Below are 25,033 nucleotides of genomic sequence, written 5' to 3'. Positions count from 1 at the left end.
TAACATTGTTACTAGTGGAAATGTAATTCCTGATATCAACAACTGAATTGTTGATATCAAGAATTACATTTCCACTAGTAAAAACTTCATTCTTACTAGTAAGAATGAAGTTGTTACTAGTAAGAATGAAGTTTTTACTAGTAAGAATGAAGTTGTTACTAGTAAGAATGAAGTTTTTACTAGTAAGAATTAAGTTTTTACTAGTAAGAATTAAGTTTTTACTAGTAAGAATTGTATTTCTGATATGTGAAATTGCAATCATGTCATGTTCATTGTGGTTTCACAGGAAACCTGCAGGTGACAGGTGATTGCCTTAAAAAACATTGCAAACAAGTGAAATGTAAAATTTAATTAAGTGAAATTTAAATAATCTTAATTTTTACAATTCTTATGCACCCCATTCACTTATTACTATATAGATTCATACACAATATATTCAATTCTAAAACAAAACATGATCATATTGACTTTTGCACTGGTTTAATGCAATGGATTTATACATTTCTAATATACTGCATGTCAAGCATTTTGTCTGTCCTTTCCTAAATGTTCTTGTAGTCTCCGCTATGGTTTGCAGTGCTGCACGAGGATGATCCAGTTGATCAGAGAAAGGAGTATGAATGCATGGTTTCCCCACTTACACGGAAAGGAGGAAATATGTTCTAGTGAGCAGGAGCAATCTAAAGAACTAAAGATTGTGTGCCAAGTTGTGTGTTAATCATATACAGGTGTATCTGCCCTTTTTCACAAAAAACAACACTGGGAACTTTTATGTTTATTGAAGGTTTATTAAAAATAAGGAGCAAGGAAAAGCTTGCAAAATCCAAGGAACAGAGACTGGCGGTGAGGGTACAGCGAGATTGCATGGAGTCTTCAGGATCTGAATCCCCTTTGTGCTTGTATTGAAAGCAAGATAAAAGGAGACAAAACAGGACAAATTAAATATAGTAGTAGTATATAATACAGTTTTGGTATTTAGTATGATTTCCCATTTAGCCTAGTGTAATATATATATATATATATATATATATATATATATATATATATATATAGTGCTGCTTTTAAGCATTGTTTTTTTTTTATAAACTTCCCTCTCCCCATCAATCCAAAAACACATAATAGACAGTCATCAGAATCACAATGTAGTAAAAAACGAAAGTATACAGTATTTATTGCAGTATCAGTTCACTATACTGCAGTATGCTGTAGCATTCATTAACAAAGTGTTGTAAATACTATAGGCTAATATAGACAGTATTCTTCAATTTACTATTGTATGGTTCAAAAACACAATACTATTTACTATAGTATTTTTTCACCTGGGTTGTACATTTAATAAGGAGTAAGAATATTCTCATTTTACCACTTACACCTACCACAAGCCCCAAAGTTATATTTAATCCCGTTGAGAAGCCTTTTTCTCTAATTACACGACGATGAATAAAGCTGTTTTAATCTATTATCTAATCTACTATCAGATAACTTCCCCTGAAACTATTTATTTAGTGAGCAATATCAGCTATCATGCTTTAATACACAAGTTAATTTGATTCAGATGTACTGATGATATAAAATCTTATAATTTAAACGGCTTACCTTTTAAAAGTGCATCACAAACGATCTGTTCTGCTGTAACTCTACGGCGCGGCTGCTACCGATGATGTAGGCCTAACCGTAAAACAAGGAAAATGAACACCTGGTTTCAATTTTTTGATTTTGCATTTGCATTGGTCTGAAAACTGAATTGTGAAGCGTTAAATTTGCCTAAAAACCTCCTTTGCCATTGCCAGTTTGTCCACAGTTCACCACAGTTCTGAGCACGCAAAAAACATCACGCTCTTATTTGAATATTAACAAGCAGTCGTCATTACTATGCACATATCCTAAAAGGAATTCATTATTATGCACATATCCTAAACGGAATTCATGATATCTGCAATAAGAATTTTTACTAGTGAAAATTAAATTTTAACATGTAAGAATTAAGTTACATATAACAAGATGTATGTTTTTTAATTAAATTGTTGATATCAAGAAGTTGATAACATTGTTACTAGTGTAAATGTAATTCCTGATATCAAGAACTGAATTGTTGATATCAAGAATTCATATCCTGAGATGTGAATAAAAGTCAAAACGGCTTGCCATATTTGTCGCCCTTTTAACATTTAAAAACTATGGCAAGCCGTTTTGACTTTTATTCACATCTCAGGATATGAATTCTTGATATCAACAATTCAGTTCTTGATATCAGGAATTACATTTACACTAGTAACAATGTTACTTCTTGATATCAACAATTTAATTCTTGATATCATCAATTCAGTTGTTGATATCAGGAATTACATTTCCACTAGTAACAATGTTCATTCTTGATATCAACTTTTGAATTTCCACTAGTAAAAACTAGAATTCTTGATATCTGTAATTGTATTTTCACTAGTGAAATGTCACCATAGGCTGCCATTCAAATTCAATTGTTGATATCAAAAATTGAGTTCTTACTAGTTAAAATTCCAATTTCTCATATCAGAAATGCAGTTCTTACTAGTAAAAATAGTAATTTTTGATATCAATAATTACATTGCTACTAGTAAAATGCAAATTGTTATGGAAGGCCGTTTCAGCATAAAAACTTTCCAGCATTACTCGTCGTAATTATATTTTTACTAGTAACAATTAAATTAAAGAGCTCTATAATTTAATTTGTACTAGTAACAATTACAATTATAGAGCTCTATAATTCAATTTTTACTAGTAACAATTATGATTGTAGAGCTCTCTAATTGAATTATAGAGCTCTGCAATTGTATTCTTACTAGTAACAACTGAATTGTAGAGCTCTATAATTCAGTTTTTACTAGAAACAATTCCCATTAGAGAGCTCTACAATTCATTTATTACTAGTAAGAATTAAATTGCAGTATGGAAGGCCGTTTCAGCATAAAAACGTTCCAGCATTACTCGTCGTAATTATATTTTTACTAGTAACAATTAAATTAAAGAGCTCTTTAATTTAATTTGTACTAGTAACAATTACAATTATAGAGCTCTATAATTCAATTTTTACTAGTAACAATTATGATTGTAGAGCTCTCTAATTGAATTATAGAGCTCTGCAATTGTATTCTTACTAGTAACAACTGAATTGTAGAGCTCTATAATTCAGTTTTTACTAGTAACAATTCCAATTAGAGAGCTCTACAATTCATTTATTACTAGTAAGAATTCAATTGCAGAGCTCTGTAATTCAATTGTTACTAGTAATAATCCAATTGCAGAGCTCTACAATTCCACTAGAGAGCTCTCTAATTCAATTGTTACTAGTAAAAACTGAATTAGAGAGCTCTCTAATTGTAATTGGTACTAGTAAAAACTGAATTAGAGAGCTTGTTACTAGTAAAAATTTAATTATAGAGCTCTATAATTGTAATTGTTACTAGTAAGAATTCAATTAGAGAGCTCTACAATTATAATTGTTACTAGTAAAAATTGAATTATAGAGCTCTGTAATTGTAATTGTTACTAGTACAAATTAAATTATAGAGCTCTTTAATTTAATTGTTACTAGTAAAAATATAATTACGACTATGGAAGGCCGTTTCAGCATAAAAACGTTCCAGCGTTACTCGTCGTAATTATATTTTTACTAGTAACAATTAAATTAAAGAGCTCTATAATTTAATTTGTACTAGTAACAATTACAATTACAGAGCTCTATAATTCAATTTTTACTAGTAACAATTATGATTGTAGAGCTCTCTAATTGAATTCTTACTAGTAACAATTACTATGGAAGGCCGTTTCAGCATAAAAACATTCCAGCGTTACTCGTCGTAATTATATTTTTACTAGTAACAATTAAATTAAAGAGCTCTATAATTTAATTTGTACTAGTAACAATTACAATTACAGAGCTCTATAATTCAATTTTTACTAGTAACAATTATGATTGTAGAGCTCTCTAATTGAATTCTTACTAGTAACAATTACAATTAGAGAGCTCTACAATTAATTTATTACTAGTCATATGTCTCCATTGACTTCCATTCATTTTTAATTATAGAGCTCTGTAATTCAATTGTTACTAGTAACAATTGGGATTATAGAGCTCTCTAATTGAATTGTTACTAGTAACAATTACAATTATAGAGCTCTCTAATTCAATTTTTACTAGTAACAATTACAATTATAGAACTCTCTAATTCAATTCTTACTAGTAACAGTTACAATTATAGAGCTCTCTAATTCAATTCTTACTAGTAACAATTACAATTATAGAGCTCTCTAATTGAATTCTTACTAGTAACAATTACAATTATAGAGCTCTCTAATTGAATTCTTACTAGTAACAATTGAATTACAGAGCTCTCTAATTGATTTATTACTAGTAAAAATACACATTAAAGATATGTGTAATTGCAGAGCTCTATAATTGAATTACAGAGCTCTCTAATTCAATTGTTACTAGTAACAATTGAATTAGAGAGCTCTCTAATTGTAATTGTTACTAGTAACAATTGAATTACAGAGCTCTCTAATCATAATTGTTACTAGTAACAATTGAATTAGAGAGCTCTGTAATTGAATTATAGAGCTCTATAATCAAATTGTTACTAGTAAGATTTCAATTGTAGAGCTCTCTAATTGCAATTCTTACTAGTAATAATTAAATTATAGAGCTCTCTAATTCAATTGTTACTAGTAACAATTGAATTAGAGAGCTCTATAATTGAATTACAGAGCTCTCTAATTGAATTGTTACTAGTAAGAATTAAGTTACAGAGCTCTATAATTCAGTTCTTACTAGTAACAATTAGAATTAGAGAGCTCTGTAATTGCAATCTTACTAGTACAAATTGAATTACAGAGCTCTACAATAGCAATTCTTACTAGTAACAATTGCATTACAGAGCTCTGTATTCGGCGACATATCATTATGCTAATCGTGCCTTATGCATATTCAACTGGGGTCAGTGGCGTAACTTTGTTTTACAAAGTGGGTGGGACAAGAATGTGTATGGGTGGGTGTATGTTGTATTATTATTACAATAATAGTATGATATTAAAATTATAAATGTGTTCAAATATTATAGTTTTCCTACATCTGCTATAATACAATATCGTTAGTCTCGAGAGTATGTACATTAGTTAATAAATACGACGATCCGCATTTAGTAATTGAATGTCCTGATGGGCTAGTGGCAGTTTTTCCGTTTAGGGTGCAAGAGGTTCCCGGTTCTAATCCAACCATGTGTAAAAAAATGTTCTCATTAAAACCAAAGATTTTCATCAGTGATTGTATATCAAGAGCAGGGATACGTTTATATGTATTTTGTTTTTTGTGATTTCAACGTATCGAATAGAGAGTCTCCGCAACAGCGATAGATTGAACTGCTAATCCGTGTGCACGAGCGCTGTGAACCCTGTTGCACGCGCCTCTGATAACAGTGACAACGAGCACTCAACAACATCATTTCAAAAACAACACATCCCAGCGCCAAATCGCCTATTATTAACACAAATTGATAATCAACTAGAGGTGTTTATTTTGTATTAGATATCCGCGATAATCATTCTATTATTGCATAACAATACTAAATATAGGGCATTTCACCCTATATTATGTCCAGTGATATGGAGTGTTCTTGGCTCTTAGCTTTACCAATATACAAAGGTGAATGAATATAACGACTAAATATAGGCTTTCATCTCAGGCATCATCTTAATTTTGCTTTAATGTGAACATGATTAATATGTTACCTAAGTCTGTAAAATATTTCAGGATACTTCAGAACCACGCTACAGGGCTTTTATTTTGAAACGCACCTTTGTAGGCGGGAAATCTGCAATCTGTTTTGCATCTCATGAATAGGAGTTTTTACTAGTAATAATACAATTATAGAGCTCTGTAATTAGAATTGTTACTAGTAAGAATTGAATTAAAGAGCTCTCTAATTCAGTTTTTACTAGTAACAATTACAATTAGAGAGCTCTATAATTCAGTTTTTACTAGTAACAATTGAATTAGAGAGCTCTAGTGGAATTATAGAGCTCTGCAATTGGATTATTACTAGTAACAATTTAATTACAGAGCTCTGCAATTGAATTCTTACTAGTAATAAATGAATTGTAGAGCTCTCTAATGGGAATTGTTACTAGTAAAAACTGAATTATAGAGCTCTACAATTCAGTTGTTACTAGTAAGAATACAATTGCAGAGCTCTATAATTCAATTAGAGAGCTCTACAATCATAATTGTTACTAGTAAAAATTGAATTATAGAGCTCTATAATTGTAATTGTTACTAGTACAAATTAAATTATAGAGCTCTTTAATTTAATTGTTACTAGTAAAAATATAATTACGACGAGTAATGCTGGAACGTTTTTATGCTGAAACGGCCTCCCATACAATTACAATTATAGAGCTCTATAATTCAATTTTTACTAGTAACAATTATGATTATAGAGCTCTATAATTCAATTTTTACTAGTAACAATTATGATTATAGAGCTCTCTAATTGAATTGTTACTAGTAACAATTACAATTAGAGAGCTCTACAATTAATTTATTACTAGTCATATGTCTCCATTGACTTCCATTCATTTTTAATTATAGAGCTCTGTAATTCAATTGTTACTAGTAACAATTGGGATTATAGAGCTCTCTAATTGAATTGTTACTAGTAACAATTGGGATTATAGAGCTCTCTAATTCAATTTTTACTAGTAACAATTGGGATTATAGAGCTCTCTAATTGAATTGTTACTAGTAACAATTACAATTATAGAGCTCTCTAATTGAATTGTTACTAGTAACAATTACAATTATAGAGCTCTCTAATTGAATTCTTACTAGTAACAATTACATTTATAGAGCTCTCTAATTGAATTCTTACTAGTAACAATTGAATTACAGAGCTCTCTAATTGATTTATTACTAGTAAAAATACACATTAAAGATATGTGTAATTGCAGAGCTCTATAATTGAATTACAGAGCTCTCTAATTCAATTGTTACTAGTAACAATTGAATTAGAGTATGGAAGGCCATTTCAGCATAAAAACGTTCCAGCGTTACTCGTCGTAATTATATTTTTACTAGTAACAATTAAATTAAAGAGCTCTATAATTTAATTTGTACTAGTAACAATTACAATTACAGAGCTCTATAATTCAATTTTTACTAGTAACAATTATAATTGTAGAGCTCTCTAATTGAATTCTTACTAGTAACAATTACAATTATAGAGCTCTATAATTAAATTTTTACTAGTAACAATTATGATTATAGAGCTCTATAATTCAATTTTTACTAGTAACAATTATGATTATAGAGCTCTGTAATTGAATTGTTACTAGTAACAATTACAATTAGAGAGCTCTACAATTAATTTATTACTAGTCATATGTCTCCATTGACTTCCATTCATTTTTAATTATAGAGCTCTGTAATTCAATTGTTACTAGTAACAATTGGGATTAAAGAGCTCTCTAATTGAATTGTTACTAGTAACAATTGGGATTATAGAGCTCTCTAATTTAATTGTTACTAGTAACAATTACAATTATAGAGCTCTCTAATTCAATTCTTACTAGTAACAATTACAATTATAGAGCTCTCTAATTGAATTCTTACTAGTAACAATTACAATTATAGAGCTCTCTAATTGAATTCTTACTAGTAACAATTACAATTATAGAGCTCTCTAATTGAATTCTTACTAGTAACAATTGAATTACAGAGCTCTCTAATTGATTTATTACTAGTAAAAATACACATTAAAGATATGTGTAATTGCAGAGCTCTATAATTGAATTACAGAGCTCTCTAATTCAATTGTTACTAGTAACAATTGAATTAGAGAGCTCTCTAATTGTAATTGTTACTAGTAACAATTGAATTACAGAGCTCTCTAATCATAATTGTTACTAGTAACAATTGAATTAGAGAGCTCTGTAATTGAATTATAGAGCTCTATAATCAAATTGTTACTAGTAAGAATTCAATTGTAGAGCTCTCTAATTGCAATTCTTACTAGTAATAATTAAATTATAGAGCTCTCTAATTCAATTGTTACTAGTAACAATTTGATTATAGAGCTCTCTAATTGAATTACAGAGCTCTCTAATCGAATTGTTACTAGTAAGAATTAAGTTACAGAGCTCCATAATTCAGTTCTTGCTAGTAACAATTAGAATTAGAGAGCTCTGTAATTGCAATCTTACTAGTACAAATTGAATTACAGAGCTCTACAATAGCAATTCTTACTAGTAACAATTGCATTACAGAGCTCTGTATTCGGCGACATATCATTATGCTAATCGTGCCTTATGTATATTCAACTGGGGTCAGTGGCGTAACTTTGTTTTACAAAGTGGGTGGGACAAGAATGTGTAGGGGGGGTATGTTGTATTATTATTATAATAATAATATGATTTTAAAATGATAAATGTGTTCAAATATGATAGTTTTCCTACATCTGCTATAACACAATGTCGTTAGTCTCGAGAGTATGTATATTAGTTAATAAATACGACGATCCGCCTCTGATAATTGAATGTCTTGGTGGACTAGTGGCCATTTTTCCGTTTAGGGTGCAAGAGGTTGCCGGTTCTAATCCAGCCATGTGTAATTTTTTTTTTTCTCATTAAAACCAAATATTTTCATCAGTGATTGTATATCAAGAGCAGAGACACGTTTATGTGCATTTTGTTTTTTGTGATTTCAACGTATCGAATAGAACCCTGTTGCGCGCGCCTCTGATAACAGTGACAACGAGCACTCAACAACATGATTTAAAAAACAACACATCCCAACGCCAAATCGCCTATTATTAACACAAATTGATAATCAACTAGAGGTGTTTATTTTGTATTACATATCCGCGATAATCATTCTATTATTGCATAACAATACTAAACACTGTAAATATTTAAAATGAATTTATACTCCTTAATATCAAGTTTGTCAAAACACTTTGGGTGGCTTAGGGCATTTCACCCTATATTATGTCCAGTGACATGGAGTGTTCTTGGCTCTTAGCTTTACCAATATACAAAGGTGAATGAATACAACGACTAAATATAGGCTTTCATCTCAGGCATCATCTTAATTTTGCTTTAATGTGAACATGATTAATATCTTTCCTAAGTCTGTAAAATATTTCAGGATACTTTAGAACCACAGGGCTTTTATTTTGAAACGCACCTTTGTAGGCGGGAAATCTGCAATCTGTTTTGCATCTCATGAATAGGAGTTTTTACTAGTAATAATACAATTATAGAGCTCTGTAATTAGAATTGTTACTAGTAAGAATTGAATTAAAGAGCTCTCTAATTCAGTTTTTACTAGTACCAATTACAATTAGAGAGCTCTCTAATTCAGTTTTTACTAGTAACAATTGAATTAGAGAGCTCTCTAGTATGGAAGGCCGTTTCAGCATAAAAACGTTCCAGTGTTACTCGTCGTAATTATATTTTTACTAGTAACAATTAAATTAAAGAGCTCTATAATTTAATTTGTACTAGTAACAATTACAATTACAGAGCTCTATAATTCAATTTTTACTAGTAACAATTATGATTGTAGAGCTCTCTAATTGAATTCTTACTAGTAACAATTACAATTATAGAGCTCTATAATTCAATTTTTACTAGTAACAATTATGATTATAGAGCTCTATAATTCAATTTTTACTAGTAACAATTATGATTAGAGAGCTCTCTAATTGAATTGTTACTAGTAACAATTACAATTAGAGAGCTCTACAATTAATTTATTACTAGTCATATGTCTCCATTGACTTCCATTCATTTTTAATTATAGAGCTCTGTAATTCAATTGTTACTAGTAACAATTGGGATTATAGAGCTCTCTAATTGAATTGTTACTAGTAACAATTACAATTATAGAGCTCTCTAATTCAATTTTTACTAGTAACAATTACAATTATAGAGCTCTCTAATTGAATTGTTACTAGTAACAATTACAATTATAGAGCTCTCTAATTGAATTGTTACTAGTAACAATTACAATTATAGAGCTCTCTAATTGAATTCTTACTAGTAACAATTACAATTATAGAGCTCTCTAATTGAATTCTTACTAGTAACAATTGAATTACAGAGCTCTCTAATTGATTTATTACTAGTAAAAATACACATTAAAGATATGTGTAATTGCAGAGCTCTATAATTGAATTACAGAGCTCTCTAATTCAATTGTTACTAGTAACAATTGAATTAGAGAGGTCTCTAATTGTAATTGTTACTAGTAACAATTGAATTACAGAGCTCTCTAATCATAATTGTTACTAGTAACAATTGAATTAGAGATCTCTGTAATTGAATTATAGAGCTCTATAATCAAATTGTTACTAGTAAGATTTCAATTGTAGAGCTCTCTAATTGCAATTCTTACTAGTAATAATTAAATTATAGAGCTCTCTAATTCAATTGTTACTAGTAACAATTGAATTAGAGAGCTCTATAATTGAATTACAGAGCTCTCTAATTGAATTGTTACTAGTAAGAATTAAGTTACAGAGCTCTATAATTCAGTTCTTACTAGTAACAATTAGAATTAGAGAGCTCTGTAATTGCAATCTTACTAGTACAAATTGAATTACAGAGCTCTACAATAGCAATTCTTACTAGTAACAATTGCATTACAGAGCTCTGTATTCGGCGACATATCATTATGCTAATCGTGCCTTATGCATATTCAACTGGGGTCAGTGGCGTAACTTTGTTTTACAAAGTGGGTGGGACAAGAATGTGTATGGGTGGGTGTATGTTGTATTATTATTACAATAATAATATGATATTAAAATTATAAATGTGTTCAAATATTATAGTTTTCCTACATCTGCTATAATACAATATCGTTAGTCTCGAGAGTATGTACATTAGTTAATAAATACGACGATCCGCATTTAGTTATTGAATGTCCTGATGGGCTAGTGGCAGTTTCTCCGTTTAGGATGCAAGAGGTTCCCGGTTCTAATCCAACCATGTGTAAAAAAGTTTTCTCATTAAAACCAAAGATTTTCATCAGTGATTGTATATCAAGAGCAGGGATACGTTTATATGTATTTTGTTTTTTGTGATTTCAACGTATCGAATAGAGAGTCTCCGCAACAGCGATAGATTGAACTGCTAATCCGTGTGCACGAGCGCTGTGAACCCTGTTGCACGCGCCTCTGATAACAGTGACAACGAGCACTCAACAACATCATTTCAAAAACAACACATCCCAGCGCCAAATCGCCTATTATTAACACAAATTGATAATCAACTAGAGGTGTTTATTTTGTATTAGATATCCGCGATAATCATTCTATTATTGCATAACAATACTAAATATAGGGCATTTCACCCTATATTATGTCCAGTGATATGAGTGTTCTTGGCTCTTAGCTTTACCAATATACAAAGGTGAATGAATATAACGACTAAATATAGGCTTTCATCTCAGGCATCATCTTAATTTTGCTTTAATGTGAACATGATTAATATGTTACCTAAGTCTGTAAAATATTTCAGGATACTTCAGAACCACGCTACAGGGCTTTTATTTTGAAACGCACCTTTGTAGGCGGGAAATCTGCAATCTGTTTTGCATCTCATGAATAGGAGTTTTTACTAGTAATAATACAATTATAGAGCTCTGTAATTAGAATTGTTACTAGTAAGAATTGAATTAAAGAGCTCTCTAATTCAGTTTTTACTAGTAACAATTACAATTAGAGAGCTCTATAATTCAGTTTTTACTAGTAACAATTGAATTAGAGAGCTCTCTAGTGGAATTGTAGAGCTCTGCAATTGGATTATTACTAGTAACAATTGAATTACAGAGCTCTGCAATTGAATTCTTACTAGTAATAAATGAATTGTAGAGCTCTCTAATGGGAATTGTTACTAGTAAAAACCGAATTATAGAGCTCTACAATTCAGTTGTTACTAGTAAGAATACAATTGCAGAGCTCTATAATTCAATTAGAGAGCTCTACAATCATAATTGTTACTAGTAAAAATTGAATTATAGAGCTCTATAATTGTAATTGTTACTAGTACAAATTAAATTATAGAGCTCTTTAATTTAATTGTTACTAGTAAAAATATAATTACGACGAGTAACGCTGGAACGTTTTTATGCTGAAACGGCCTTCCATACTCTAGTGGAATTGTAGAGCTCTGCAATTGGATTATTACTAGTAACAATTGAATTACAGAGCTCTGCAATTGAATTCTTACTAGTAATAAATGAATTGTAGAGCTCTCTAATTGGAATTGTTACTAGTAAAAACTGAATTATAGAGCTCTACAATTCAGTTGTTACTAGTAAGAATACAATTGCAGAGCTCTATAATTCAATTAGAGAGCTCTACAATCATAATTGTTACTAGTAAAAATTGAATTATAGAGCTCTATAATTGTAATTGTTACTAGTACAAATTAAATTATAGAGCTCTTTAATTTAATTGTTACTAGTAAAAATATAATTACGACGAGTAATGCTGGAACGTTTTTATGCTGAAACGGCCTCCCATATTAGAGAGCTCTCTAATTGTAATTGTTACTAGTAACAATTGTATTACAGAGCTCTCTAATCATAATTGTTACTAGTAACAATTGAATTAGAGAGTTCTGTAATTGAATTATAGAGCTCTATAATCAAATTGTTACTAGTAAGATTTCAATTGTAGAGCTCTCTAATTGCAATTCTTACTAGTAATAATTAAATTATAGAGCTCTCTAATTCAATTGTTACTAGTAACAATTGAATTAGAGAGCTCTATAATTGAATTACAGAGCTCTCTAATTGAATTGTTACTAGTAAGAATTAAGTTACAGAGCTCTATAATTCAGTTCTTACTAGTAACAATTAGAATTAGAGAGCTCTGTAATTGCAATCTTTTATGGAAGGCCGTTTCAGCATAAAAACGTTCCAGCGTTACTCGTCGTAATTATATTTTTACTAGTAACAATTAAATTAACGAGCTCTATAATTTAATTTGTACTAGTAACAATTACAATTACAGAGCTCTATAATTCAATTTTTACTAGTAACAATTATGATTGTAGAGCTCTCTAATTGAATTCTTACTAGTAACAATTACAATTATAGAGCTCTATAATTCAATTTTTACTAGTAACAATTATGATTATAGAGCTCTATAATTCAATTTTTACTAGTAACAATTATGATTATAGAGCTCTCTAATTGAATTGTTACTAGTAACAATTACAATTAGAGAGCTCTACAATTAATTTATTACTAGTCATATGTCTCCATTGACTTCCATTCATTTTTAATTATAGAGCTCTGTAATTCAATTGTTACTAGTAACAATTGGGATTATAGAGCTCTCTAATTGAATTGTTACTAGTAACAATTACAATTATAGAGCTCTCTAATTCAATTTTTACTAGTAACAATTACAATTATAGAGCTCTCTAATTCAATTGTTACTAGTAACAATTACAATTATAGAGCTCTCTAATTCAATTGTTACTAGTAACAATTACAATTATAGAGCTCTCTAACTGAATTCTTACTAGTAACAATTACAATTATAGAGCTCTCTAATTGAATTCTTACTAGTAACAATTGAATTACAGAGCTCTCTAATTGATTTATTACTAGTAAAAATACACATTAATATGGCAAGCCGTTTTGACTTTTATTCACATCTCAGGATATGAATTCTTGATATCAACAATTCAGTTCTTGATATCAGGAATTACATTTCCACTAGTAACAATGTTACTTCTTGATATCAACAATTTAATTCTTGATATCATCAATTCAGTTGTTGATATCAGGAATTACATTTCCACTAGTAACAATGTTCATTCTTGATATCAACTTTTGAATTTCCACTAGTAAAAACTAGAATTCTTGATATCTGTAATTGTATTTTCACTAGTGAAATGTCACCATAGGGTGCCATTCAAATTCAATTGTTGATATCAAAAATTTAGTTCTTACTAGTTGAAATTCCAATTTCTCATATCAGAAATGCAGTTCTTACTAGTAAAAATAGTAATTTTTGATATCAATAATTACATTGCTACTAGTAAAATGCAAATTGTTGATATCAAGAACTCAATTGTCACTAGTTGAAATGTCAGTTCTTGATATCAACAATTGAATTGCTACTAGTAAAAATGTTCATTTTTGATATCTGAAAATGTATTTCTGATATCAACATAATTTCAGATATGTAAAATGGCTTTCTTACTAGTAACAATCACATTCATGATATCAGAAACTAACATTGTCACTAGTGACAATCAAATTATTGATATCAAAAATGAACATTGTTACTAGTAGCAATTCAATTGTTGATATCAAGAATAGATTTTGCACTAGTAACAAAGTAATTAATGATATCAAAAATTAGCATTTTTACTAGTAAGAATTTATTTCTGATATGTGAAATTGGAATTTCAACTAGTAAGAACTCAATTCTTGATATCTGTAATGGTTTTGTCGCCCTTTTAACATTTAAAAACATGAATTGTTGATATCAACAATTCAATTCTTGATGTCAGAAATGCAATTTTCACTAGTGGAAATGCTGATTGTTGATATCAGGAATTACGCTTCTTGATATCAACAATGACGTCATCACTCGCAGAAATACATTTATGATATCAAAAATGAAATCACAACTAGTAAAAAACATACTTCTTGTTATCTGTAACTTAATTCTTACATGTTAAAATTTAATTTTCACTAGTAAAAATTCTTATTGCAGATATCATGAATTCCGTTTAGGATATGTGCATAATAATGAATTCCTTTTCGGATATGTGCATAGTAATGACGACTGCTTGTTAATATTCAAATAAGAGCGTGATGTTTTTACGTGCTCAGAACTGTGGACAAACTGGCAATGGCAAAGGAGGTTTTTAGGCAAATTAAACGCTTCACAATTCAGTTTTCAGACCATACAATGCAAATGCAAAACCAAAAAATTGAAACCAGGCGTTTATTTTCCTTGTTTTACGGTTAGGCCTACATCATCGGTAGCAGCCGCGCCATAGAGTTACAGCAGAACAGACCGTTTGTGATGCACTTTTAAAAGGTAAGCCGTTTAAATAAGATTTTATATCATCAGTACATCTGAATCAAATTAACTTGTGTATTAAAGCATGATAGCTGATATTGCTCACTAAATAAATAGTTTCAGGGGAAGTTATATGATAGTAGATTAGATAATAGATTAAAACAGCTTTATTCATTGTCGTGTAATTAGAGAAAAAGTCTTCTCAACGGGATTATATAACTTTGGGGCTTGTGGTGGGTGAAAGTGGTAAAATTAGAATATCCTTATTCCTTATTAAATATACAACCCAGGTGAAAAAAAAAATACTATAGTAAATAGTAGTCTATTGTGTTTTTGAACCATACTATAGTAAATTATAGAATACTGTCTATATTAGCCTATAGTATTTACAACACTTTGTTATGAATGCTACAGCATACTGCAGTATAGTGAACTGATACTGTAATAAATACTGTAGTATACTTTCGTTTTTTATAAACTTCCCTCTCCCCATCAATCCAAAAATCAGCCGAGCTGACACATATAGACAGTCAACAGAATCACAATGTATTACTGTCTATATGTGTCAGCTCGGCTGATTTTTGGATTGATGGGGAGAGGGAAGTTTATTAAAAAAAAACAATGCTTAAAAGCAGCACTATATATATATATATATATATATATATATATATATATATATATATATATATATATATATATATATATATATATATATATTATACTAGGCTAAATGGGAAATCATACTAAATACCAAAACTGTATTATATACTACTACTATATTTAATTTGTCCTGTTTTGTCTCCTTTTATCTTGCTTTCAATACAAGCACAAAGGGGATTCAGATCCTGAAGACTCCATGCAATCTCGCTGTACCCTCACCGCCAGTCTCTGCTCCTTGGATTTTTCAAGCTTTTCCTTGCTCCTTATTTTTAATAAACCTTCAATAAACATAAAAGTTCCCAGTGTTGTTTTTTGTGAAAAAGGGCAGATACACCTGTATATGATTAACACACAACTTGGCACACAATCTTTAGTTCTATTTAGATCCTCCTGCTGACTTGAACACAACTTTCTCCTTTCCGTGTCAGTGGGGAAACCATGCATTCATATTGCTTTCTCTGAGTGACTGGATCATCCTCGTGCAGCACTGCAAACCATAGCGGAGACTACAAGAACATGTAGGAAAGGACAGACGAAATGCTTGACATGCAGTTTATTAGAAATGTATAAATCCATTGCATTAAACCAGTGCAAAAGTCAATGTGTGTGTATGATCATGTTTTGTTTTAGAATTGAATATATTGTGTATGAATCTATATAGTAATAAGTGAATGGGGTGCATAAGAATTGTAAAAATTAAGATTATTTAAATTTCACTTAATTAAATTTTACATTTCACTTGTTTGCAATGTTTTTTAAGGCAATCACCTGTCACCTGCATGTCTCCTGTGAAACCACAGTGAACATGACATAATTGCAATTTCACATATCAAAAATACAATTCTTACTAGTAAAAACTTCATTCTTAGTAACAACTTCATTCTTACTAGTAAAAACTTCATTCTTACTAGTAACAACTTCATTCTTACTAGTAAAAACTTCATTCTTACTAGTAACAACTTCATTCTTACTAGTAACAACTTCATTCTTACTAGTAACAACTTCATTCTTACTAGTAAGAATGAAGTTTTTACTAGTGGAAATGTAATTCTTGATGTCAACAATTCAGTTGTTGATATCAGGAATTACATTTCCACTAGTAACAATGTTAATTCTTGATATCAACATTTGAATTTCCACTAGTAAAAACTAGAATTCTTGATATCTGTAATTGTATTTTCACTAGTGAAATGTCACCATAGGCTGCCATTCAAATTTAATTGTTGATATCAAGAATTGAGTTCTTACTAGTTGAAATTCCAATTTCACATATCAGAAATACAATTCTTACTAGTAAAAACTTAATTCTTGCTAGTAAAAACTTCATTCTTACTAGTAAAAACTTCATTCTTACTAGTAACAACTTCATTCTTACTAGTAAGAATGAAGTTTTTACTAGTGGAAATGTAATTCCTGATATCAACAATTCAGTTCTTGATATCAACAATTGATATCCTGGGAATGAATAAAAGTCAAAACGGCTTGTCGAAGTGTTGGTAAGGCGCGTTAAAAATAGTTTTGACGCAAACTGACAGAGGTTCGAATCCGCCTTTTGCCGAACTCGCTCTACTTCCTTTTCCCATCCATCAGATTGGAAAGGCATTTATCTTCAATAAAAATGAAGATATAAAAATAAAGATATTCGAAAAGTGTCGAACTTACGAACTTAAGAAATTAAAAAGACTTCCTATTTCTGCGGTTTGTGCATTTTATAAGTCAAACTGCATCGTTGACAAAGTGGATGTAAACTGACTACAACGCACTGCACCATGCAGCACCAAAATTCGCAATAATGGAAGTATACCGCTCAATTCATTTAGTGTATTTATGTATATTGATACACCGTTTACTCTTTTATGAAACTATCATAGTTAATGAAGCCCAAGTGCCACCTACAGGCCTATTAGTGTAGGCTGGTGAAATGGTGACATGAAAAGAAAGACTTTATTATGTTACCATTTTTGATAATTATGCAGCATTATGAAAAAAGTCTCTTAATAAACTCCTCCTGCATTTATTTGATCAAAAACAGCAATATAGTGAAAGATGATTACAATTTACAGTGATGGTTTTCTATTTTAATATACTTTTAAATATAATTTATTCCTATAATTTATGCTGTTCTTTTCTATCATTTTATTCATCAAAGCATCTTGGAAAAAAAGTATCACAGGTTATAAAAATATTAAGCAGCACAACTGTTTGTAACATCGATAATAAATCATCATATTAGAATGATTTCTGAAGGACCATGTGACACTGAATACTGGAGTAATGATGCTGAAAATTCAGTTTTGCTTCACATAAATCAATATATTTTGAAGTATATTAAAACACAAAACCATTATTTTAACTGTAAAAATATTTCACAATATTACAGTTTTTTCTGTATTTTTGATCAAATAAATACAGCCTTCTTGCAAAAACATAACATTATATATATATATATATATATATATATATATATATATATATATATATATATATATATATATATGTTTTACATTGCCCCTTTTTACATTTGAGCCCCTGCCCCTGAGGAACTCTCTGCATGTCCCTGTCTGTTATTATTGCACCGTTTAATGTACAACAACACTAATGTACAAATATTATCTGACACCATTTATAAGTAGCCTGTAAATATACCATCTGACTACTATGTGCACTTATTGCAAAGAGAATACTTTTTTATAGGCAAATAGAATATTTAGCTTTTTTCACTTAGTGTACGTAGCATATAAGAAATGGTGCCATTTTCACTTAGTGTAAATAGATTCTGTTGCTATTTTCACTTAGAGCTATTTTCACATTTCGCAGTCTGTTCCCACGGATTTAAACTGTACTCATCCAAGAAGAGAACAGGCTTCCGGGTTATCGCAAATAAAATAATGATATTTTTATATAGGGCAAATAGAATGAATCTTAGGCCAATTACTTTTTGTGTAGGCCTATGTGGAATGCATCAAATTGTCTTAACTGCATGCTTAAAATAATTCTGTGAAGCACTTTTTTTCTAACTCAGAAGACACCCATTTTAGGGTAAGGTCAAGAAGGGATGCAGCTACGGACACTGGGAATGCGCTAAATTAATATTTGGTCATTTCATTACTGTATGAGCACGAACAGCCCATTACCAACACATGTATATCAAACTTCAAAAAACTTTGTAAACATGGAGATGTTACAGATCCCTTGTTCTCCTAGACTCCATTTCCCAAGATCCTCCTGTTCTCCACACCTGCACTCACTTCCCTCGTCATCTCCCCATCATCACGGATCACCTGCACCTGGACTCTATTGTTAGCACTCCCTTTATATGACACTCACTCCCTTCACTCCTTGTCCGTTCTGAATGTTGTTTACCGTGTATGTTGGCGTTCCTTACCTTTGTCACATTAAAAGCATTATATTATTGTGGAAATCCGCATCTGCCTCATCTCTCTACCAGTACACGTAACAGAAGAACGGACCTAAACCGACCGGATTTCCACAGAATAATGGAGACTTCCACTGGCTCCCTGGCTCCTGCTCCTCCTACGCCTCTCTCTCATCTGTCAGCCGGCGATCGCCTCATCGGGCTTCTTCAGGTTGGTCGTTCACTGGAGAGGTATGTGGAGGAGTTCGTTGAGCTGGCTTATCTGTCTGACTGGTCCGATGCTAATTTAATCGCCCTGTTTTTGGACGGTCTGGATGACAACACTCTCCGTCTCCATGAACCTGATTATCGTCTCTCCTTAAGCGAAACTATCAATTTTATTTTGTTTTTGAATAATTCCCAATTCTATGTGGATGAGTGTTGGTCTTCAGTCCGTCCAGAAACACGGTCAGCCGGGCCAGTTAGTCAGTCTCCGTATTCCTCCGCTTACCCCTCCAGTGAACGTCCTTCCTGCCCCACGCTGGGCCCACACTCTCCTGCTGGGTCCGGAAAGCGGAGGAGGAGGAAAAGACCTGCCGCTGAGCCCTTTCCAGCCTTCACTGAGCCCGCTCCAGTATCTCCAGAGCCCGCTCCAGTATCTCCAGAGCCCGCTCCAGTATCTCCAGAGCCCGCTCCAGTATCTCCAGAGCCCGCTCCAGTATCTCCAGAGCCCGCTCCAGTGTCTCCAGAGCCCGCTCCAGTATCTCCAGAGCCCGCTCCAGTGTCTCCAGAGCCCGCTCCAGTGTCTCCAGAGCCCGCTCCAGTGTCTCCAGAGCCCGCTCCAGTGTCTCCAGAGCCCGCTCCAGTGTCTCCAGAGCCCGCTCCAGTGTCTCCAGAGCCCGCTCCAGTGTCTCCAGAGCCCGCTCCAGTGTCTCCAGAGCCCGCTCCAGTGTCTCCAGAGCCAGCTCCAGTCCCCACAGAGCCAGCTCCAGTGCCTGTGGGGATTTTAATTGTATTTGAGGGGATGGAATGGCCCTCAACCCCAGTCTCCTCCGAGCAAAGTTCTCCAGTCTCCGCCGCCGAGCAAAGTTCTCCAGTCTCCGCCGCCGAGCAAAGTTCTCCAGTCTCCGCCGCCGAGCAAAGTTCTCCAGTCTCCGCCGCCGAGCAAAGTTCTCCAGTCTCCGCCGCCGAGCAAAGTTCTCCAGTCTCCGCCGCCGAGCAAAGTTCTCCAGTCTCCGCCGCCGAGCAAAGTTCTCCAGTCTCCGCCGCCGAGCAAAGTTCTCCAGTCTCCGCCGCCGAGCAAAGTTCTCCAGTCTCCGCCGCCGAGCAAAGTTCTCCAGTCTCCGCCGAGCCCTCAGCTCCAGCCGCCGCCGCCGCCTACGAGCCCTCAGCTCCAGCCGCCGCCGCCGAGCCAGCCGCTCCAGCCGCCGCCGCCGAGCCAGCCGCTCCAGCCGCCGCCGCCGAGCCAGCCGCTCCAGCCGCCGCCGCCGAGCCAGCCGCTCCAGCCGCCGCCGCCGAGCCAGCCGCTCCAGCCGCCGCCGCCGAGCCAGCCGCTCCAGCCGCCGCCGCCGAGCCAACTGCTCCTATGAACTGTGTTTTTGAACCCTCCAGCCCAAAGACTGTTTCCCCTCCCTGCCTCCCTCTCCCACCTCCTCTCATTTGTCTCCACTCGTCACATCCACCTCAAGCCCCTTCGCCCAGATCTCCACCTCGGACCTCTGGGCGATTACCTACACCCTGGCTCCAACCTCCCTCGTCTCCACCATGGCCCATCAGTCCACTAGTCTCACCAGTCTCCATCCTGCCCCCGTTCACACCTTGTTCCTTCGTCGGCCTGCCCTCACTTCTGGACTGCACTCCTCCGTCTCTGCTCCGTCCCTCCGTCCCTCAGTTCCAGTTGGCCTCCGCACTCTCCCCGGTGTTCACTTTGTTGTATGTCGTCTGTCTTCTACTGCGGACTTCTGGAGCCCCGGCTGCGCTTCGGTCGGCGGAGCCGTGGATTCCGCCATCTCCCGCCGGTCCTTCAGCGCCGCCTGGGCTCGACGGCTTCAAGGCTTCGGCTCCTGACCCTCCATGGCCGCCTTCGGCTCCTGACCCTCCATGGCCGCCTTCGGCTCCTGACCCTCCATGGCTGCCCACGGCTCCTGACCCTCCATGGCTGCCCACGGCTCCTGACCCTCCATGGCTGCCCACGGCTCCTGACCCGCCATGGCTGCCCACGGCTCCTGACCCGCCATGGCTGCCCACGGCTCCTGACCCGCCATGGCTGCCCACGGCTCCTGACCCGCCATGGTTTTTGAGCCTGCCCTGGAGACCTCCACTCCAGTCTACTCCTCCCCCTGCTCCGGTTTGAGGTCTCCAGGGCGCCCGCCCCCCTCCCGGTTGTTACATCTACGGCGCGAGGACGCGCCTACCGGGAGGGGGAGGTACTGTTACAGATCCCTTGTTCTCCTAGACTCCATTTCCCAAGATCCTCCTGTTCTCCACACCTGCACTCACTTCCCTCGTCATCTCCCCATCATCACGGATCACCTGCACCTGGACTCTATTGTTAGCACTCCCTTTATATGACACTCACTCCCTTCACTCCTTGTCCGTTCTGAATGTTGTTTACCGTGTATGTTGGCGTTCCTTACCTTTGTCACATTAAAAGCATTATATTATTGTGGAAATCCGCATCTGCCTCATCTCTCTACCAGTACACGTAACAGGAGAACAATAAATGACCACACATGCTGAGTTTTATGAATTTATGATGCTGGTGGTGAGTGTAAAATCAAATTCAAAACAGCCATTTCACCTGGAAGAGTAAGGCTGTGATATTAATGTTGGCCACTAGAGGGGGCCATATGATAAGGAATCTTTAACCTTAATCTTTTCTCTATCATTTTTTTCTTTGTTTTTTCACTTTTACATGCCCCAATAAAATATTATTTGTCAAGTTTCCAGACATGATTGCTGTAGGCCTACATTTAAAATGAAGAGACAATTTTATTCATCTCTTTTAACATAACATACACGATTCCGTTCTATTCTGTAGTTTTGCAGGCAAAAGCTCTGTAAACTACAATCACCAAAACAACACTTCATGATAACAATGTAATGAAACAGTAGAGGCACTTTACCAAAACAGAAAAAAAAGTTTACGAATAAAGCATTCATTAGTTATTTTATGATACTACCGTTGTTAGGTTTTCAGCAAACATTATAGTTATAAAGTAAAACGACAATAACAACGACAACAACAATAATAATAACAGGCTGACAACCCGATGGGCAAGATTACATTCTTATTAAATCATTGTCTCTTCCACTCCAAACCCACTACAATTGAGAGACATTCCAGATGCATATTTCATTCAAATATATTATGCAACTGGACTATCAGACGAGTTATCCAGTGTTATATTTAATGTGACATTAAAATGGCCAACGGGAATAGGAAAGAGGTTCAAAAAGACTTTATCATTCATCTTGTCCAATGTGGCCCTATACTATACATACATATACATACATACTATACATATTTCTATAAATAAAAATAATACAAGTTATCAGCACATTACAGTGTAGCTATCATGCCATATTTACGCATCCATTGGACAGAGAGTGCAAATATTTCGGCTCATTATTAGGCTATCCCATATGAGAAGGTGTCGGTGTACATAATACATCAAAATGTACACTAAAAATTTTCAGTAGCCAATAACATTTCATTACACTGTTTTACAATGCACAGGCCTTTAATCAAAGAGAAACACCGGCACGAATTTGGGCACGATGACGACACATTCTGTATTAGAGCCATATGTAAATGTCAGGGATGGAACAATAAAAAAATAGTCCATTGATGCATTAGAAAGTGTAATGAAAACAAAAATAAACATGAAAAACGACACGAGGTTATTTTTCTTATGTTCATGTCAATGGTAAAATAAATAATACATGAATGCCTTGTTCATTTTTTTCCCTTAATTCTCTGAAGGACCCCATGGCCAATAAAAACAAACAGGATGAAACTACTTTTTTTAACAAAAAAAAAAAAAAAAATCAAGCCATAATATAATTTTTATGTTTTATTAACTAAACGAAAAAATAAAGGAGCCATTTCTCTGGACGGATGTTCTTCCTCCATCTTTGGCTTACAGAGGATTATGCGAAAACCACATCTCATTAATATTCATTAGCTCATTACCATAGCTATTCTTACCTGTAAAAATTGCGTTTCTAGATATCAGCAATTGAATTTTCACTAGTTGCAAGAGCAATTTCAGATATCAACTCTCTTTGTTGATATCAATAATTACATTGTTACTAGTAAAAATGCAAATTTTTGATATCAAGAATTCAATTGTCACTAGTTGAAATGTCAGTTCTTGATATCAACAATTTAATTTCTACTAGTAAAAATGTTCATTTTTGATATCTGAAAATATGGCAAGCCGTTTTGACTTTTATTCACATCTCAGGATATGAATTCTTGATATCAACAATTCAGTTCTTGATATCAGGAATTACATTTCCACTAGTAACAATGTTACTTCTTGATATCAACAATTTAATTCTTGATATCATCAATTCAGTTGTTGATATCAGGAATTACATTTCCACTAGTAACAATGTTCATTCTTGATATCAACTTTTGAATTTCCACTAGTAAAAACTAGAATTCTTGATATCTGTAATTGTATTTTCACTAGTGAAATGTCACCATAGGCTGCCATTCAAATTCAATTGTTGATATCAAAAATTGAGTTCTTACTAGTTGAAATTCCAATTTCTCATATCAGAAATGCAGTTCTTACTAGTAAAAATAGTAATTTTTGATATCAATAATTACATTGCTACTAGTAAAATGCAAATTGTTGATATCAAGAACTCAATTGTCACTAGTTGAAATGTCAGTTCTTGATATCAACAATTGAATTGCTACTAGTAAAAATGTTCATTTTTGATATCTGAAAATGTATTTCTGATATCAACATAATTTCAGATATGTAAAATGGCTTTCTTACTAGTAACAATCACATTCATGATATCAGAAACTAACATTGTCACTAGTGACAATCAAATTATTGATATCAAAAATGAACATTGTTACTAGTAGCAATTCAATTGTTGATATCAAGAATAGATTTTGCACTAGTAACAAAGTAATTAATGATATCAAAAATTAGCATTTTTACTAGTAAGAATTTATTTCTGATATTTGAAATTGGAATTTCAACTAGTAAGAACTCAATTCTTGATATCTGTAATGGTTTTGTCGCCCTTTTAACATTTAAAAACATGAATTGTTGATATCAACAATTCAATTCTTGATATCAGAAATGCAATTTTCACTAGTGGAAATGCTGATTGTTGATATCAGGAATTACGCTTCTTGATATCAACAATGACGTCATCACTCGCAGAAATACATTTATGATATCAAAAATGAAATCACAACTAGTAAAAAACATACTTCTTGTTATCTGTAACTTAATTCTTACATGTTAAAATTTAATTTTCACTAGTAAAAATTGTTATTGCAGATATCATGAATTCCGTTTAGGATATGTGCATAATAATGAATTCCTTTTCGGATATGTGCATAGTAATGACGACTGCTTGTTAATATTCAAATAAGAGCGTGATGTTTTTACATGCTCAGAACTGTGGTGAACTGTGGACAAACTGGCAATGGCAAAGGAGGTTTTTAGGCAAATTAAACGCTTCACAATTCAGTTTTCAGACCATACAATGCAAATGCAAAACCAAAAAATTGAAACCAGGCATTTATTTTCCTTGTTTTACGGTTAGGCCTACATCATCGGTAGCAGCCGCGCCATAGAGTTACAGCAGAACAGACCGTTTGTGATGCACTTTTAAAAGGTAAGCCGTTTAAATAAGATTTTATATCATCAGTACATCTGAATCAAATTAATTTGTGTAT

Source organism: Chanodichthys erythropterus, chromosome 14 (genome assembly GCF_024489055.1).
Source record: "Chanodichthys erythropterus isolate Z2021 chromosome 14, ASM2448905v1, whole genome shotgun sequence".
Classification (NCBI taxonomy): Eukaryota; Metazoa; Chordata; class Actinopteri; order Cypriniformes; family Xenocyprididae; genus Chanodichthys; species Chanodichthys erythropterus.
Note: the sequence above shows the minus strand (reverse complement) of the source record.